Raw genomic sequence first — 21,393 nt, 5'->3', positions numbered from 1 at the left:
TGTCTGGTCCATAAGAACATAATAGTGTCCTTAAAGAAAACAACAGCTCCTTTTCTTTCTCTCTGAGGTTTATTTCAAACAATTTCCGTTCCTCCTAATGAGACCGACCCCGTTTGCCTTTGCTTATTGTGCGCTCTTCACGGGAAGGTTCTCAAACAAAGGGAAGAAAAAGACACGCCTGTTTTCCTTCAGTTATGTATATTTTGCTAGCCTTTTTTGGGGGGCCATTTCAAATCATCACCTGAAACATCATGTTAGAGTCCCTGGCTCCTGTCAGCGTGTTGCATTGTAATGTTGGTGAGTCGTTGTTCCCTTCTGGGGATGAGGTCTGGCCCAGCCAATCAATGTGCCCGCTCTGTGCCTCCTTCCGAGGCCCTGGCTCCCCACGGCGCCCTCCGGTGAACAGTAGGGGCTGAGCAGCTGCAAACCTTTTTGATCAGGGTTCATGCAGGGAGCCATTCTGCATTAACTGGCATATTGGAGCTACCACTGAGGCACCATTAGTCAACAATTATTGGACTTGGAGCTCTGGCTCAGCTACCCCCCCCCCACCCCTGTGAGTGTCTCCTAGGGCATTATGCTTAAAGTGAAAAAGCAAACATGTGGGTGTTTCGTTTTTCTCTCTGTGTTGAGATGTGCTGAAGGATTCAGGTCTTTAGACACCTGGCAGCTTAGAATGGGCATCTTGTAATCTAAGGGCCTGGAGGGCAAATGGTGGATGATCAGGAGATCACAGACACTCAAATCCTCAAGCACCGTTCACTGGATCCCACTGCCTCTTCCCTTTCTCTCCCCTGGATCCTTTCCTCTGGTTCACTCAGGCGAGCGTCCTCCTAATTCGCCCCTTGATTCCTGAATGTTAGCAGAGTTCTAACAATTGCCCCTCAATGTACTAGCCATGCAAAGATCCATCTATCAAACACAACTGGGCATCCACTGGATATGCATCTTAAAAGTCAGGACATGTTTCCAGAGCCAATTTTCTGACTTAGAGTCTCTGGATCTTAGTTTTCTTTTTGTCACTGGGAAGGGAGTAGGCCAGATATTTTTGAAAGTCCCAGCCGAATCTAAATTCTATGCTGGGTACTTCAGGAATGAAAATGAAGGCGAAAGGGACAGGGATGCAAATGGCTTGTCTGGAAAAGAGGGGGATGGTGGGAACGCGTGGGAATAAATTAGAATGAAGGTCAGATTATGAAGCGTTCCCACAGTTCAGCATAAGAAAACTCCAGGCCCCTAAAAGAACTACTCTAGGTACCTGGAAAAGAAGTAGAATGATTAATGGCTCCTTAGAATGACGAGTTTGACAGCAATATTCATGATCTGGTAAGAAAAATTTTTTAAGAAACCAACTGGCTTGCTGCTGTCATTCTCAAATCTTATAGAAAAGCATACAAAAAACCAATTTCTGGCTGAAGTGTCTCAGGTACCTCTTTTGGGTCCTCAGGCTCAGGCCTCCTGACGTGATGATGCTTTTGACCCTGAGAGACCCTTGACTCTGGAAGTGGTGTTCATTTATTGTTACTCCGACTTATAGAAACAGGAAAGGGGGGCTCTCAGCTCCACCAGGTCTAAGACCCGGTCTGCTTCAAGGTGTTGCACAGTTTCTAGAAATAATAACCGGTGCTGAATGAATGCATGGTTGGTTCTAAGAATAGTAACATAGCTTCTCTGTGGCATGTTGGGATGAGATCCTACCGATAGAGATGAATCAGTGAGCATGTATGATGGCCTTCCCTAGAGATGGGCGGTGGCCCTGACAGTGCAGTTGAGGATACAGAATCAAGCGCTAATGTGTTAAGTAGAATCCAGGGGCAATGGTGATATTTTCAACACATTGAGACTGAAGGGATGGTGGAATCTGAAAATGAGGGACTGCTAGGATTAAGTGGAGATCTATTTCTGGACATGTGGATTGGGAGTATTTGGAGAGAGGGAGAGAGGCGGTAGCTGGAGTCTAGAGTGTGAAGCTCAAACAGGTTGACTACAATGCTGCCAGGAAATTACTTCTCAAAAATCACGCGTAACTGGAAATTTCTACAGAGCTAAAAACTTGGGTGCTAAAAACTGAACCAACGAGGCGCTTCTAACCAAGTGAAAGAAGTCAAGAAGAAAGCCAAAGAGTCCTCACCGAAAAGACAGTGACGAGGTGGACAACGCTTTAACTAGGATTGTCATAGGTTTATTTCCCTTTTAATTTCAGGGATTGCTATCTAATTGACGAGAATGAGACAATGCCGCTACAGGAAAAGAATGTGCCAGGAAGGAGGAAGAGCAAGTGCCCCGCTGCTCAGATGGACTTGAGCTTGGCATGTTTACCGGACTGAAGGTCAAGGTGGCTACAGCCTGTGTGTGAAGGGGCAGTGGGGTTGGGTGTTGTCAAAGAGGCATTCAGGAATCGTCAAGAGAGAATGAAGAAGTAGGCGACTGCAGACATTTCCTAGAGCTGCTCGAAGAAAGTGCCACCAACTACGTGGTTTAAATCAACAGATGTGTGACTCACAGTTCCGAAATCCACTAGTTGGATTGAAACCCAAGGCCATGCTCTCTCTGACGGCTCTAGGCAAAGAGCCCACCTCACCACTTCCTAGTTCCTGGGAATGTTGGGCACTTTGGGCTCATAGACACATTACTAGAGTCTCTGCCTCCATTTTCACAGAGGCCTCGTCCCTCGTTTGTGTATGTGTCTCTTCTCTTTTATAAGACACGACTCCTGTTGGATTAAGCCCACCTTACTCAAGCATGAACTGAAGTTAAATTAATCGAGAGCATCTTCACAGACATTGTTGCCCAACAAGAGTCGATGCCTTGCTATGAGGCCAGAGGGCCTCGCCCACCCTTCTGGAGGCACACACTCCAGAAGAGTCCGGAAAACAGCCTCTAAGACAATAAGGAATGTGTCCCATTCCACCAACTGTCTTACTGTCCTCGTCCCCAGCCATAAAGGATAGCACACAGGAACCAGCTTCTGGTTGAATATTATCAGGCGCCGTCTGCATTTTCTAGGCCCAATAACTGAGGCTAAAGGGTGGATCTTATCTTAGCAATATCCAAATTGTGTTTTCACAAGCCAGGTAGAGATCAAGTGAGACATGAAATAGAACAGAAATGAGAGAGACATAGCACTGTTTCTCAATTATTGGTTGAGCCAGCGTCTAAAGTCCCTGGGAATAGAAATAGGAAATCCAAGCAGAAGGAGAATTGCATCTTATAGACGGAGAGATTGAAGGGAAGTACAGTCAACAAAATGTCAATTGCTTGCACAGTCCAGGAGCAAACAGGAGGGATATTCTCTCAGGTGTAGGGGTGCTAGAAGAAGCTGCTTCATGCTGAAATTCAAATGCCCCTTACATTCTGAGATCTTGATAATTAGGGAAAGTTTGTACATTTGTGTTTCCATAATCCAACGTGACTCGGTGAATGAAGAGAAGGCAGAACCTGGAAAGGAAAGGATATGTAGATTTGGAAAGTCATTGGCAATTCACTACGGTTATTTCTTGGCCAGAGGAGGCACGCGTGAAGATGGTGAAAGCATATGCTACCCACAGGCAGCTAGCTTCCTGCCGTTGAAGCAGAGTGAGCCTCAAGGATCTCCCATGTGAAGATACAGCCATCTCCAGAATAGGTTTGATGCATTGGGCACTAATAACCCAAACCCAGGCAAGTTGTGGGACGACACCAAGGGCATCAGATAATTAAAAAGACAGGAAAGAAAGAAAAGACCAAAGTGGACGACCAAGGAGATGCCGGAATTTTCTCTCGACCACAGAGAAGCGACAGCACAAAGGAGCAATGGTAAAGCCAAAGAGCTGAGCGGAAGATTTCAAAAGGCAGCCTGAGGAAACAAGGGAAAGAAGCGTCAAGAAATGCACAAAGACCCAGAACAAGACAGACGAAAATGTCCAGCGGCTCAAGCTGAAAGGACTGGAAAATATATATGTTAAAGGATCCTACGGGCAAAATATTAAACAGTACCAGAGCACCAAAAGAAGATAGAGAGAATGCACGGAGTCACCGGACCAGAAATAATTGGTTGACATTCAACCACCTCAGGAGGTTACATATGATCATGAACGGAAAGGCGTTGAAGGGGAAACGTCCTGCTGTAGTGGATGCCCTGATGAAAAACAAGGGCCCAGGAGTTGATAGAATGCAACTGAAATGTTTCCACAAGCTCGGGAAGCACTGGGAGCACTCACATGTCGATGCCAGGGAGTTTGGAAGACAGTTAGCTGGCCAATGACTGAAAGAGACCCATCATTTTTCTCATTCCACAAACAGGTGATCCAACAGATTCCAGAAATCGCCGAACAGGATCATTAACAACACACACAAGAAACATTTGTTGAAGATAATAAAAAATGGTTGCAGCAGTACATCCGCAGAAAACTGCCAAAAAATCAAATTGGATTCAGAAAAGGACCTGGAACAAGGGCTATCCTTGCTGATGTCAGATGGAGCCTGATGAGAACAGAGAAGGCCAGAAGGGCGTTTGCTGTGTCCCACTGACTACGAGAAGGCGTTCACCTGGGTGGATCGTAACAAACTATGGGCACTCCTTAGAACGATGGATACGTAAATTATGGAAGGTCAGGGATTCCTTGTGTTCATGCAGACCAGTATACAGACCAAGAGGGAGCCATTTGAAGAGAACAGGGGTACAGTTGAAGAAAGATGTCAACCCGCGCTGCCTCCTTTCACCAATCTCCATGCTGAGAAAATGGTCTGGAAACCTGGACATTATGAAGAAAAGCATGGCATACGGTTTGGAGGAAGGTTCATTAACAACACAGATGGTACTACCATTCTTGCTGAAAGCAAAGACTTGAAGCACTTGTTCATAAAGATCAAAGACTGCAGATTTTTAATACTAATTACACCTACACATACACACAGGCACGCATACAAACCCACAAAAATCTGCACAACTGGAACAGTAAGAAATCATGATAAAGGTAGACAATATTAAAATTGTCAAGGCATTCATTGTCCTTGGCTCCCCAATCAACACCCATGGGAGTAGCAATTAAGAAATAAAATGATGTCATGCATTGGGCAAATCTGTTGCAACAGACCTTGTTAGGTGTTAAACAGTAAGGTGTCATGTTGTGCCTCATTCGAGCCATTATATTTCCAGTCGCCTCATATGTATGTGAAGGAAGACCCCTGAGCCTTGATGTCTTTGGATGGCGGTGCTCATGGAGATCACTGAATGCACCACGGGGCAGCCAGAAGAACGAGCACATCTGTCTTAGAGGAATACTTTGAAAGTGCTTCTTAGAAGTAGGGAGGGTGAGCCTTGGTCTCACATCCTGCAGATATGTTATCACGAGAGATCAGTCCCTGGAGAAGGTCCTACTATTTGGTAAAAGAGAGGATCTGTGGAAATGAGAAAGGTGTCCAATGTGAGGGAGGGAGACAACGGCCGCCACCATGGGCTCGAACATAGGAACAACTGTAGGCAAGGCGCAGGTACAGGCAGTGCTTTGCTCTGTTGTATGCTGGGTTGCTATGAGTCAGAGCAGACTGGGTAAATGGTTTATAACCTGGCCCTAGTTAGAAAAATGTATAACCTAAAAACTATTTATAACCTGGTATTAGTTAGGACATATCACTCCTGGTCTGTTGGCAATGACACCACCCTTTCTTTTTCTACTCAAAATGAAAAGTGGAATTTATAAGAGGGGATACCTTAACTCACTTAAAGGTACTACTTATGTTCGTTATCATCAGGGTGCTCCACCTTGATGTGAACCAAGCTTCTGTGCTACGTATCATTTAATTTCTAGCATTCTTCCAATTAATAAACATTTACCCAGGGCTTACATTGTCCCCACCATGTTCCAGACACCGAGGCTACCATTATTGAAAGCCCCCAACTTGTTAGTGCCTTCACGGGAATTACAGCCTTGCAATGCAGAGAGACAGTCAATCAATTATTTTACTCATAATTACTTAATTAGGATTGTGATAAGTTTTCTAAAAGCAAACCGTCTAGCTGAAGAAGTCTCTCTTCTGGGAGGTGCGAGGGTATTAAGAGTGTGAAAAACCAGATCTGACACAACGCAAGCTCAAGTCCAACTTATCACTCTGGCTTCTAACAACCCCCAACGCTACTTTCTTCATTACAGAAACAATTAGACTTTCACACAGCCAGAAACTTCCAGCACGCTCTTGCTTTGCCAGATATTAAGCAGTCACGCACAGCAACCTGTCTTCCGAGTTATGAATTCACTACCACCCAAGCACTTGCAAGAGTGCCAGGAACCCCGTGGGTGCCCAGCACATGCTGAACAACATGAACAAAAGACTCCAAGTAACAGAATAAGAGAAAAAAGGCTGATTGGAACTAGGAGCTTAGAATGGGAAGGTGGATGAGCAGTACCAGCCAAGCCTCCTGAGGCCAAGCTTGGCTTCCCTTTGACCTAAGAGCAGAATATGGACCATACCTTTGAAAACAGGAGCAGTGATTCAGCCGGGAGAATTGTCACCTACCGTGATGGGCTATGGAGAACTGGGCCCAGTGACTGCCCATCGGTCGGTCAGTGAATGTCTGCAAATTGATGCCTAATACCGACAGGAAAACAGCGTGGTGATCTACTTCCAAACACCAGTCAGTGCAAATCCTGTGAGTCACAATGGTCTGTTCTCATCCCCAACTGATCAGGAGGATAGCAAAGGACCCGGGGCTCTTTTGCTCTGCTGTGGAAGTGGGCGCCAAGAGGCTGGGCCAAATGCAACGGCAGCAAAGCAAACCAGCATACATGTCAAGTAGGGAAACATTCGTGAGCGCCAGAGGTACCCCCATTCATTCTTAGGACATCTCTCTTCACTTGGGGTCTCATTTTGTCTTACGTTTTTCTCGTGTCCTAAAATGGTCCAAAGAACCCGTGGCAAGTCCCTTGGGGATTTCTTTGGCTTTCTTGGCTAGGTCTTTGATGGCCTTTTGCAGGGCTAGTGTACCATCAGGATCTGGGAGCAGTCCCTGAATTTTTGTAGCTGTGACTGTGGAGCCCTTAATTACGGAGAGCCTGGTGGATCATCCGTTTGTCTCCCGCCTGTGTGTCTGGACTGCCCAGCATGATTCTAGACCCCCAGAGGTCTGGATCCCCCGCAGGCCTGGCCTCTCAGCAAGAGCACATTAAACACTTGTTGAGTTGAAATTAAGAAGAAGATTGCCTGCAACTGGCAGCTTCCCAGCTGGGCTCCCTCTTCCTGGGAGGCACCAGCATGGACCTTTAGAAGCAGCAGCCAAACAGTTAAGCCTCTGCCAGAAGACAGATCTGGACTCCCAGTCTGGGGCAAGGAAGGCTCTTTGGAGCAGGCACTGCTGACTAGCCGCCGGCACTCTGTGACAGGAGTGTTCTGATCAGAGGAGCGATGCTTCCCACCTCCCAGGGAAACTTGTTGATGAGCAGTCAGCGTCTGCATGAACCACAGAACCTTTGTCGGGGCTCAGAAGATGAGCTAGCCAACTAGAGGATGATCACTTTAGACGTGTCCATTTAAAATGCTTTGACATCCCGGCTCTTGAAACTACCTAAGTACCCAGAGGTTAACTAATGAACTTAAAAATAGGACATGATCGTGAGCGACGGTAGTTGTCTTTCTGGAAGGCAGAGAGATCTGAATCTTAATCCCATGTGTGTAACACGGACTGCTTCTATGGCCTTGGGCAAATCTCATAAACTCTGCTTCATTTTAGCTACCATTCAGGAGGGAGACTTCTGCTTATCTGCAGGCAGGCCAGGCAGAAAAATTTAAGCTTCTGAATGCCTGATGCAGGGGAAGGTTGGTGGCCTTACTGAAATTAGGCAGCGGGGTTTCTCTGGTCCCTCTTAGACCCAAACCCACTCCCATCAAGTCCATTCCAATGCAAAGCAACCTGATACAGGAACGTTCTCCCCTAGAGAGGTGGATGGGTTTGAACTACTTTCACTGAAGCAAACAGGCCAACAACTTGTATCCCACTACACTACCAGGACTCATCCGGCCCCTCAGAAAAACCCCCTTTCCCTTCTGGCATTGCTGATGGCCTCAAGGCCTTCAGATGTCAACCAGACTCCTCAGTTCCCATCAAAGCAGACACCCCTCTCTAGGTACCTCTCTCCAGGTGCCTGGCCTTCGCGCCCGGCTGTCCTCCTACAGACATTATTCTAGGTGACTGACTTCCTGTGAGCCCAACACGTATACGGGTCATGTTGGAAGTTTCAAAATGGCTTTGCATTTTCTCTGACCACATAGCACGTCTTACAGAGACCTTGCAAGAAGTGAGCATTTGACACCAAATTTGCAAAATGGTTTGATAAGATAGATAATTGCTCATTGACTACATCTTAAACTCTTTTGGAATTCCTGATTGCGGCATCCCTGCTGGGCTGATCTTCGCTCGCTCCTCACGGTGCTCTCTGAGTCAGTGGTTCCCGTATTGAGCCTCCAAAGTAGTCATTCCGTTGGCACCGACTCATGGTCACCCTCATGTATGTCAGAGTAAAATGGTGGTTCCAAGGACATTTCAGTGGCTGGGTTTTCAGACATTGGTGGTCAGGCCTTTTCTCCATGCCACCTCTTGGGTAGACATGAGCCCCCAACATTTCGGTTAGCAGCTAAGCACATTAAACTTCTGTAGAACCCACGGAAGCCCAAATCAAGTCTAGGTCTCCTTGTAAAGAATCTGCTAGGCTGTTGTGAATGGCTTTGTTTCCCAAGTTGTATTTCCTTGGTACCTAATGATTGATTTCCCTAATGCAGGCACCTAGTCAAGGTTCTGATTTTCGACACAAAAGGAAACATGGTATTTTAATTGGCCTATCCCAGGCAATGTTTGATTTCCAGTAGAACTTATAAAGCACTGACATTACTATGGGTAGCTGTATTTAGGTTTGTTCATCTTTAACTTCTGAGACTCTAAATCGCGAGTCCGTGGGAGCAGTATATTACAGCACATTCGGTCCCAGTTTTCAGGCAGATTGGATTTGACTGTCTGGCACAAAACAGTTAAGATTGCAATGCAACTGCAAAGCAATATAAGGGACTTATTTACTTGTTATAATTTTTTTCTTAAATAAAGATATTGGTTGGTGCTACAGGATTCCAAGAAGAATAAAATGCAGAACGGATAAACCAAACCCACTGGCCACTGAGTCAATTCTGACTCACAGTGACTGCAGAGGCTTCCGGAGCCTGTAGATCTCTCTGGGCGGAGACAGTCTGTCTTTCTTCCACAGAGCACCTGGTGGTTTGGAGCAGTTGAGCCTGCAGCAGTTAGCAGCACACTGGTTACTTTTCTAAACCACACCGGTCATTGCGCTACGCAGAGACCCTAGTTGGCCCGCATTTTCCTGTATCTTCCAGATGATCTGATCCTACTTAGTGTGAAGCAATGTGAGCCAGTGTCTCGCGAGTTTTGCCAGACAAAAATTGGGTGTGAGCAGAAAGCGAGGAGGGAGAAGAAGAGGGAGAGGAAGAGAGACTCTAGAGCAGAAGAGGATTGATTTCGGCAACCACCTCCGTTGTGCAGATCTCTGTGCTGCACAAAAGAGGGCAGTAGGTCAAGCTCTGTGGCTAATTGCCCCGTATTCTTAAGGGTGCATTCCAGATAATGCTAATCATCCCACTTAAATAATTCAGACCGCATTAATGAAAGCCGCGGAGTCACCCAGAATAATGCCGATAGGGCACACGGGCAATCTATGGAGCTCACAAATGAGTGGCTAGCTGAGCAAAGAAGGAAAGAGTAGCCTTTTCTTTAGCCAACCTAGCTTTTATTAGCAAGAATTATTGACACTGATTTGGAATAGGTCATTGTTTTGCTTGCTTTTTGTATGTTAAGTATAGGGTGCCTACATTTATTTCCTCGGAGCCCTGGCAGCACCATGGGTTCAGTGGCGGGCTGCTGATTGAAGGGCTGGTCATTCAAACCCACCAGTTTATCTTCCAGGGAAAAACGTGGCTTTCTGCTCCCATGGAGACTTAGAGGAACACACAGGGCAGTTCCAAACTGTCCTGTAGGGGGCGCTATGCGTCAGAATTGACTCAATGGCCGAGGGGTATTCCTGAAAGTGGATGCCTATCTTATGAATAGGCTTTTGAGACAAGGCATGAGTTCTTCTGGCTGTGTCCTCAAGTGTTAGCTTTTACAAATATAAAATATGATATGAGAGATTACATAGCAGGGAAAATAAAAAGCAACTGTGACCAGAACCTTAAAGGGTCAAAAATACTATTACCTACCTGGTCATCAAACACTTTCTCTGTGCCGTAAAGATGCTGTTTGTTCCCATTCAGTGTTAACAGAAAGTTCCCAAAGCCCAGCGACCCAGAACCGAAAGATCACCTCTGCAGAGCAATCCACTGTGCGTTGGGCACAGTCACGCAGACTGGGGTCAAGTTCTCGGTCTCCACCCTACTCTGGGTGTGGTGTGAACATGGCTAGCCGTCTTCCTCTTTGAACCTGAGCTGCCTATCTACAAAGTGGAGAGAAGGATTTTCAACTGTCGTGCAGGTTCTGTAGAGGCAATGCATTCAAGTGACTGGCACCTCTACGAGAGGGCTTCAAACTGTTCTTGGGAAAATCCTTTAATTCTGTTTCCACATGGGCTTTGTGAAGCCCATTCAGATAGTCAATCCCTGGTAGTCAATGCCTTTAAGATACGCTGAGATTCGTATTGATCATGTAGGTATGTCTGATTGATTAGCTGAAATATTGACTTTATGAAAATTTGAATTGTTTCTGGTTTCCAGTACAGAACTACGAGCTTTTCTGCTTAAAAGAAATGAATGTGCGTGCATGAATGACCCCATTTGAAAATATGTAAACCGGATCATCCGCTTATTACAAACTGGCCTTCAGAAGACAGAGGATTCGCATTTTGGGTCAAACCTTACATCTACTCGTGTGATTTCTGGAAAGCCTCTTAGTCCTTCTGGAAAGTCTGCTAACTTTGTTGGATCACGGTTTTATCTCCAAACCCATTGCCATCTAGTCTAATCCAACCCATAGCACCTTTTTAAGATTGCCAAGGTTGTAAATCTTGTAAATCTTATGTGAACAGATATGAAGATAGCTTCATTTCTGTCCTGTAGAACATCTTGTTGGTTTGAACCACCGACCTTGTGATTAGCAGCCCAAAGCTTACCCCACGGTGCCACGAGGACTCATCGTATGTAGAACAGCATGTTTGAAAGAGAAGAAAGGTTGGGTGGCAATGATTACTATGGGTGAGTAAGTCAACTGGTATTACCTCTTCCTAATTCAATATTTACCAAAGCCACACTGGTAGCTTGAAACTGAGCATGGTGGGAGAATTTCAACCACAATAGCCAAATCAACAAATGCTATAAACCAGGTCTCACTTTCACCCCCAGACTTGGTTGATAACCATGTACTAGCACATCTTGGACTAGAAGTTTTATCAGAACTATCAATATTGAGTCCTTGATTTTATACTACAGTCTGTGGCTCTCAGTTTTATTATAATAGCAAGTGATCAAAACTTGTCTGAGTTATTTTACCGGTTAGTTCAGTGGTTCTCCCCCTTCCCAATGCCGCGACTGTGGGGGAAGGCCAGCGCCGCACAACTAATCACAGGTTGGATAGGCACAATTGTACAGTTAAGATATATATAAAGATTATACTAAAGTCATAGAGACTAAGGAGAGAGATTGAAATAATGGAGGCAGACACATTTCATGGTCACATGCTCACCTCCTGGATGGCATGACCTTAACAGCCAGGTCTGCACACAGCATGGGCCGAGGGCAGGAGAGTGAGGCAAAGTGAGGCAATTTATTGCTAACCAAGGTTTATATACCTTTAGGGGCATGTAAGCCCCCTAAGTACAGGAGAGACATACGTCACAGGAAGGGGTTGTGCTATAGGTAATACAGTAATGGGAGCGGTAGATCTAGGGGTGTACATGCAATAAGAAGAGGAGGGATTGGGGGAACACTTGTGACAACATGGGTGGGTCCTAGATTCAAGATGGCAGCCTAACTTGGGGTATCACAGAGCAGGTTTGACCTGTTCTCTGGCTCTCCGTGTAAACCATTATCAGTAGGGTGTGAATCCCACCTACAGTGGACCAGGCTGCAGTTCGAAGGCCTTCAGGGAGAATATCTCTGAGCATCTGACCTCCTTCCATGTGCTGGCAAGTGGCCTCTAATGTTTGGCATATCTTTGGGGGAGACAAAGCTGGGGAGATAGTCTATTTACAATTCCACACATCCCCCCCCTTAATACAGTTCCTCATGTTGTGGTGACCCCCAACCATAAAAATATTTTCATTGCTACTTCATAACTGTAATTTGCTACTGTTATGAATGGGGTGACCCCTGTGAAAGGGTCGGTGACCCCGAAAGGGGTCATGACCCAGAACCGCTGGGTTAGTATCGTTTGATAGAAACATTAGAAAACTCAACTGAACAAGTTTGAAAAATCTAAGAATATATATTCGGTTACAATCCTAGAAAGCGTGGAAGCAGGGCAGGTTCCGAGAATGGCTGCATTCCAAGGCTTAGGTCCCTGCTCACAACTCTCGCATTCTTTTAGTTCTTCTCTTTATGGAGAGACCTCTTTGGCTCCAGGCTGGTGTTTCTCCTAGCAAAAAATCGGGCAGTAGTTTTTGTTCTCACACATTTAATTCCACAGAAAGGCCTGGCGATCTGCTTCCATAAAGATTACAGGCTAGAACACCTTAGGGGCAGCTCTACTCGGTCACATGGGGTTGCTGTACATGGAAATTGGCCTGACAGCACTTAGCAACAACTGCGTGCAGTTTCAGAGTGCTAGAATCGTTTCCGATTAGTCTAGCTTAGTTTCATGGCAAAGTGGCCCAGTGGCTAGAATCAGTTGAGAGGCTTAGCCTATCTTAAGGGTTTCTCTCCCAGACGGCAAGCAGAAGGGAACGGCTATTGGCAATGGGGTGGTGCGTTATCAATGTTGCAGGGTAGAAGGAACGGGGAAGGTATCCTGCAAATCTTTACCACTGCAGGGAAATAGGACTTTTCTCTTGGCCAGTAGCAATCCTATTAGAGGTGTCAAAAAGAGGAGATGCTAGGGTTAAACAAAATGGATGGAATTCATTTATCCTTTCCATGCTAAGAAAATATTTCCTGATGGGAAAGAAGAACCCAGTGTCAATATTGTCACACCAACACTCTGTTTTCTCTACCTTCTATGCACCATCCACATCACTACTTAATGGGAAGTGAAACATGACATAGTTAATGTGTCCAGTTACCTGTAATGTTATCTCTCCAAAAATGAACAAGGAACCATCTTCAATTTCAAGGCTCCACATTTCAGTATCAGTTTGTCATATTTGGCACGTCTACAGACTGTTTGTAAATCGGAAAGATTGGTTCAGAGCTTCCCCATTCAATGATGGAATAACATTTTCTTGGAAACCCGCACCGTATCATCTATCTCTGTCAGGGAAGCGTCCGTGCACGATAAAGTGAAGTGTCACTACATGTCACTAATGAGAAATGCTCTTGTCCTCCCAACACTGCCACCAAGACACAATAAGGAAACGGGACAAGTGGATCTGACCAACGACTCTGGAAGCTCAACTGAAATTCTTCAGAACAAGCTGTCAATCCTTTGGCAGCAGGAACATATATTTTCTTATCATCGTTTCAGTGTTCTTGAAAACAACAATGTACTCCGTCCTTCTTTCCTCCTCCTCCTAATTGATCCTAAATCTTATCACATTGACCCAACAAGCCCTAAGTGTAAATTTTATACTTTCCAACCGCTCAGATGCACTTGAGTTTTACATAATGGACGTTGAGTTCACTAGGGACACATTTCTCCCTGGACAGCTTAAAAAAATCTAAAAGAAATCTAATTAAAAGAAGCACAAACACAGTAATGGCCTAGTGATTTTTATATATCTTGCTCCTGGCAGTGCTCCTAGGCGCTGGTAATGACCAGCTGATGGAAAGCTAAATACAAAGATGCCTCACCTCGCTGGAATCCAACCATCTGACAAGTTTGTAGACCCAGAGCTCAGTTTCAAAACTGGAAGCAAGGTTTGGTTTGCTTTTTTTTTAGGGACCCACAAGTGGCCCAAATAGTTGTTACACAATCTAAAACCCTTGTTTGTTCCTTACTTCCCAGGGGAGAGTAACATCTTCATTCATATCCAGTTTAATCTTGGTTTGCATACAGTTTTATCAAATGTAGCTATCTGATTCCTGGAACCATAAGTAATTAGAAGCAGACAATCAGAAACTGGACGAAGAAATACTGCAGCCAGAGATGTTAGGCTAGCAGAACAAAGTGGCCATCACTTATTCACTTAACAAATAGTTAATGAGCACCTACTACTTGCCGGGCATTGTGACAAGGCGACAGCATGAAAGGGACAAGTGAGGAAGCACCAGTGGAGGAATATATATTGCATTCCTCCATCACAGTAGTCTGGGATCGTGCAGGAGACAAGCAAATAGCTTTAAATATTTCAAAAAAGCTCTTAGAAATGAATATTAGCAACCACCTAGAGTTCACAAGAAGAAATTAAAATATGCCAAAAATGCATTCTATTCAGGGAGAAAGAAAATAGTGTATTTTAAATGCTAAAATAGGTAAATTACAAATCATACATACAAAAATATGTATACTTTTTTGGAGAAAATTGAGCTCCCGACAAAATAACTTTCTTTCTACAAATCTGGAAAGTTGTGGTTTGCTTTATCGGGACAGGATTCCAGCATCTGGAGGGTTAGGTTAGATAAAGATCAAAGGATAATCTGCTTCTGATCTTAAAAAGCTGCCTCAATGATCAGCCCCTGACAGAAGGGTGGCTTCAGAGCCCAGATCAGAAAGACCTCAGCAGCAGGAGCCAGCCAATTTCCAGGCCTTAGGACCTCTGGAATTTCGGAAGGAGCAGACCACCTTTCTGAGTGCTGCCCACTACTGATAAGGCTGACAATGGTCCTCCTCCCCTAAGAACTGGCCCCTCAAAGAGACCTTTCCAGAAGGGAAAACGTGGGATGGGGTTTGACCCAGTGTTTTTCTATGAAAACCAAAAGATGATTCCCAAAGTGAAACACCTAGCTGCACGTTCGCCTCTGCACGGAAGCCGAGGTTTGGGTTCCCTCCGCCAGGTGCCATGCTTCCAGGTCATGTGAACTGTGCGCTCCAGAGGAGCTGTGCTTGCCCCGTAGTTTCCCTGGCGGTGCACCTTTCGGAAAGAGATTGCCGTTCCTCTCTTTCAGGGAGCCATTGGGTGGGTTTGAACCACACAACTTGAAGTTATGAACAGAACAGTTCTTAACTACTGGTGCCAGCCAGGCGCGCTTACATTTCTACCAAAAGAATGTTGGCATTCAGATGAAAATCAGACTCTGTTTGTGGCTCCTTGGCTGTTATTTTGGGAAGCCAAGAGGTGTGCTGGTTACACCTTGGCTGCTCAGAGCAGAGTCCGCAGCTAGAGCCAGCTTTCTGCTCCTCAAACACACCAGCTGTGGGAACTCAAGGGCCGTTCTCCGCTGTCCCGGGTCTCACCGTGAGTGAAAGTCACCTTGACACCAGTGGACTTGGCTTGGTTTGGGCTTCCGTTACCATTGCAACAGTCTCAGGATTGTCTTCTAACTGAGAGAGCAATTTCACCACGAGAAATGTCACGTTTGAATTGTCAAGGCCCTAAGTACATCGGCATGTTTATTATTGTACAATTCCTATGCATGCATTTAGTAGTAAAGATGAATTAAGACACTGTTTGGTAAATTCCTCTGCGGAAAGCCTGAGTTCTGTCTGCTAAGCAATCAGAGTTTATTTAGCAACTTTTCAGTTCCTCGAGTAAAAAATAAATAAATAAAAGCGTGCTCCTCCATAATTGGATTAATAGAATCAATACTTTGAGTGCGTCTCAGAAGGAGTCCATGGAGCAAACGGCAAACATCTCCAGGGTGTGAAAAGAACATTCTGACAGAACAATCTCCCGGGCCGTTTGGTTCCAGGTGCTGAGGGGGAGGGGGCACGTGGGGGGGGGGCAGCTGTGTCATAGCATATAATAAAGGAACATGTCAGGCACCACGAGAAGCACTAGGAATTACACGTGATGCACCACCTACAATGAGTGCTTTCAGATGTTGGATGACACACGAACAGGTGTTTAGAAAGGACTCTGAAAGGCGGGGCGCTCTCTGCTTTCCAAGGGCAGTGCCTGACGAACAGCAGTTGATGGGAATGAGCTCAGAGACCTGGAGGGTGACTCCCACCTACCGTTTGTCTCCACCGCCTCCCTCAGAGCTGCCCCAACCCCCGCAGTTGACCTCAATTCTGCAAATTGCATAAGTGACCAAAAAGTCCCTTCTCTGCAACTATTTGGAAACCACAAGGTATTTTCATAAATAGGTTTTCATGGTTTCCTCTGATAAGAACGTGTACGCGTGAAGAGCAGTACCCAGCCATTCCAGTGGAAGGCTGTTGAGAAGTCGATGGGCTGTAATGTTATTTCATTAGAGGGCATAATTTCCAATTGCAGAGTGACAAAATATAAAGTGATTTTTTATTATTAATAAAATTAAATTTATAGGAACCATACTATAGCAAAATACTTAATATTTTAATAAAAATACTCAGTATCTTCAGAATGGAATGCACTGCCCCTTGCGATGAAAGGCAGAGAGATGTCTTTATAATCTCGAAGTCCCTTTTTGGGAAAAAAGGAAAATTATTTTCCTTTAAAATATCACCAGGTATTAAAGATCATCAGATATTCCAACAGGTGCCATAGGAGGGAGGCAGCGATGCTATGTAGGTGTTAGTGCCTGTTTCCAAATGACTTTCATTCCAGGAAAAAATACACTTAGTGTATTTCCTTTAAACTGCTAAATGTAAGTTTCCGTTTATAAACCAAATCTCCTTTTGACGAATTGAAAAGAAGATGCAACACATCCCAGGTCCAGCAGCAACAAAGCGAGGATTGCTGAAACCTCTTCTCAGGCCTCAGAGCATCACCAGCACTTTACCAGGGACATTTCCTAAGCGACATGAGAAAATAGATTGTTTAAATAATATTACCTACAGGGAGGGAGGGGGAAGCAGGGAGGGAGGGGAAAAAAAAAGAGGACCTGATGCAGAGGGCTTCAGTGGAGAGAGAATGCTTTGAGAGTGATTAGGGCAAAGAATGTGCGGATGTGCTTTATACAATCGATGTATGTATATGTGTGGATTGTGATAACAGTTGTATGAGCCCCTAACAAAATGTTTAAAAAAAACAATATTACCTAACAATCTTCCATTAATTGACATGACCCAGTTGCTGGGTTCATCCAATTACGTTAGCCTTAAACAGCCACACACATCCATAATTTTTAATAAAACTCGCCATTTTGCAAGGTTTACCTTGCTAAACAAGGGTATTAATTTCAATAAAGCAATTAGTAGATTTACATAATTTGATATTGTTATTTTAATCGAACATAAGAGCTTTTAAAAAACAGTTACTAATACAGGAAGAAGTGGGTTCTATTCACATGCAAAAATTAAACTTTAGCTCCCTGTAAAAACCTTAAAAATAATAGCTCTTTATATTTTAAAAATAAGTGAAATGAGAGTCCTTAGGACTTTGGGGGTCAGGGGAGCCCCACTCATTGCTCTCAAGTCAATTTTGACTCATGGCGACCTCATAGGACAGAGCAAAACTGCCCCTGTGGGTTTCCTAGACTGTCGCACTTTACGAGAGTGGCAAATCTTGTCTTTTTGAGCAGTGGGTGGTTTAGAACGACTGACCTTGCATAACTCACTACACCACCAGGCACATTCAGTCTTGAAATCTGGAATTTAATAGAGTGGAATATAAAAATCTAGACAAGCAACCAATACAAGACAGTGAAGGAAGGAAGAAGTTTTGAGTGGAGGTTGGCCTTCCAAAGTTCTACACTACACATGACTCTCACCTGGAAAACTCTCTTTCAGCCATTCCATTTAAACTCAAGAAGGTTAAGCTAATGTTCCCATATGGGCATAACTTTTGGCATTTCAAATACAAAGGGAGGGAGGCAGACAGTTGAATTCATCGTCGCCAGCCAACTGGTGATCAAGTACACCAACTTGGTGATCAAGTATACCCATATATAAAGGGTATAAGCTTCAACAGAGTAGAGGAAAATAGTCTCAAGGCAAAGAACAGTAAATACAAAGGGTCTCCTGCCCATCACGGGCTCTAGCTCCCAACAGCCGACTCAAATCTTTTCCATTTCACAGAAGCCAGCCTGGAAATGGTCGCTTAGCATGTAACCTGGCACTAGAATGTGATGCAGATGACATGGCCTATCCATCAAAGTTAGAAGACATGTCTGGAGTGACATGTTAGAAGACATGCCTGGCATCACAGTGAGTTCTCCAGGGGAAGGAAGACCAACACCATGATGGTAATATCTTTGTTACCATGTTTATAACTGTAAATCATGAATATTTCAGGAACAGCTAAAAGACAAAAGTGTTAACTCATGTGGTAACATAATACACCGGACTGAGTTTGCCTTGACATTGGAATGACTTGGGTTTTGGTTCTTCCTTCCTTTCTTTCTTTTTTAAACTTTTGTGTTGCGATTGTGGTGAAAGTTTTCAGAGTAAATTGACTTACTCTTTAGCAATTCATCCAAATGTGGATTCACGCCCTCGATGGCAATCTCCACCAATCGAACAAGCCCTTCTCCCTTCCTACTTGTGTTCGCTGTGCCTGTCACCTTTCGTTTCTATCCCTTCCCAGCTTCTGGTTTCCGGGCTCTATCTTTGCTCAAATGCTCCTCGGTTGAATTTATATGGTTGATTGTTCTATGAAATAGTTTTGTCTTTTTTATGAACTCTATGCAGGTCCTCCTCTTGTGATCCCGCTCAGCACTTCTTTAGTAGTAGCAGCAGATAGATACTATCTCGTTTTTCTGATTGCCCGATTGTGGATGCTAGACTAGAGGCCACGCAGACCATTAGTCCTTTGGACTAATTATTTCCAAGTGACGTTTCCTTCCCCATTTTTCTTTGCTGTAGACTGTGAGAGATCAATAGTTGAACCTTATGTGGCCACTCAGACCTTTTGATACCCCAGTTACTGCTCACTACAGTAAACTATATAACATTGTCTTTGTGGGTTATGTCACACTAATTGATTGTGATGTCCCCTAAGATCATGGTCCTGAGCCCCAAACCCAATGATTCACCCTCTCAATGTTCTGCTATGGCTTGGGACCTTTTAATAACATTGCCCCCTGTTTGCTCGACGTCATGTAGGGATGTATTTCCAGCACATATAAATACATGTGACAAAATAGTCTCTTTCAATCCCATATGTATCGTTAGATATGGATTTTTGCTTCCTGCGTGGCCTTAAATAAATGTTTAATCTTTTCTGGGCCTTTTATGTCCTTACCTACCTAATGGTGCTACAGAATGTTTTACCAGGATTGTGAAGATTTACAGAGGAGATAGCCAACCCCCTTCTCAGTTCAAAGTGTGTTCATGAATGTTACCTCTAAATTTAAACCTTGGCCAGAGATGTTGATAAGTTGGAGATTTAAAAGCATTTGGTGGGCATGAGCAAATACAAGACTTATAAACTTCTTCATGACTGTGGATAAAGAGCAGATGGATGAAATGCTCTCTGATGTAGGTGACACTCAGAAGTTGCCTATGGGAACCCAAACAAGATATGTGAAAAGTGATGTCAAGAAATGAATACATTCATTACTAATTCTGCAAGCAGTAGTTTGGAAGCGTCAATTTTGGTCCCATTTAAAATTTAAAACACGCAAAGTTTTGCATTGGCACTGCTGGGATTTCTTCAATAAAACATATTTATTAACCTATCACGAAGACTTATTCTTTCAATTAATTACTAACAATAGAAATTCAGAGCAATCCATTTACAATATAAAACTGAAAGCTAGGGGAGTTTAGGACTGTTGGAGGCATGCACGGTCATTAGTAAGCCCGTGGGATGAGAGTCACAGTACCTGCATAGATTCTAAGAGTTTGGATTGTTCCCATTAGAAGAAGGAGAAGAAGACAGGGAGGAGGAAGAGAAAGAGGAAGAGGAGGAAGACGAGGAGCGGGAGGAGGAGGAGGAGCAGGAGGAGGAGGAGCAGGAGGAGGAGGAGGAGCGGGAGGAGGAGGAGCAGGAGGAGGAGGAGGAGCGGGAGGAGGAGGAGGAGGAGGAGGAGGAGCGGGAGGAGGAGGAGGAGCAGGAGGAGGAGCAGGAGGAGGAGGAGGAGCGGGAGGAGGAGGAGCAGGAGGAGGAGGAGGAGCAGGAGGAGGACAGGGAGAAAGGAAAGGACAGGACGGGAATGAAAACACCTCTGGCTTTATTTATTTATCCTGGTTTGATCAAACCAGCATTTTAAAAAATTGTATATTGCTAAGCTGTGCACCAAATAATGAGTTCCCTTACCTACTATTTTTCAGATTTAAAAGGCACTTTTTAATTCAAAAACATGTCTTGGGTGCTTGCTCTATGCCATGCCGAATGCCAGCCACTGTGTAGTCAAAGCACAATCTTAGAACCATGATCCTTGCTAACAATGACAGCCCACAATCTAGCTGGCTGCACAGAACACTGATAAGCTGATACCTACAGAAGGTGTGGAGGCACACAAGAACGGCACTTAACCAAACCTCATGATGGGGTAGGTTATGGGGGGCAGTCCCTGGGACGATCTGAGGAGCAGAAGAAATTTTAGTGTGCACAAGAGGAAGTGGTCAGAGATGCACTTAGAAAGGTACATAAAGAGTGAAAAAATATATATAACCCCCAGCCCCCGTACGCCATTCAGAGAAACTAAGGAACATTTTTAAAGCAGGGAGCAATGAGTCATTCTTCCATTTGAGAGGCAATAACGTACTGGTGAGAGGGACTGGTGTTTGTGGTGCGAGTGAAAAGCAAGCATATGCTAGAGACGTTTAGCTTATAGAGTCTGCAGCACTTGGTGACTAATCCAATCAGCACTTAGCATGAGGCGTAGCGTGCATTCAGCTGCACTCAGAGAACCAACAAACAGCTAACACCAGATTGATGAAAACAGACATAGCTAGAATTTCCCAAAGAAAATCTTCAGACCCCCTTTGGGATCACGTAGGGTTTCAGGAAGTAGACATGTTTAGGATTTTGTTCACTATCAGTTTTTTTTTCTCAAAGTACCCAATCTAGAATGTCTCATTAATTTTATATCAATCATAGTAACTACCTTTGCAGGGAACCACAGGAAAACACTCAACCAATCTTTCAGAAGGAAGTTATTGAATTCTAATAGGTACCAATTTTCTGTGCCTATAATTAAAATTGTGATTTGCAATAAATGTAAAATAGCATGAACACAACAAAATAGTTGTCCATATGCTTGCTCAAGTATTTCCTACTAGAAAATAAAGACGTGGAATTTAAGTTT

Source organism: Tenrec ecaudatus, chromosome 2 (genome assembly GCF_050624435.1).
Source record: "Tenrec ecaudatus isolate mTenEca1 chromosome 2, mTenEca1.hap1, whole genome shotgun sequence".
Lineage (NCBI taxonomy): Eukaryota > Metazoa > Chordata > Mammalia > Afrosoricida > Tenrecidae > Tenrec > Tenrec ecaudatus.
This window is presented reverse-complemented; position numbering follows the sequence as displayed.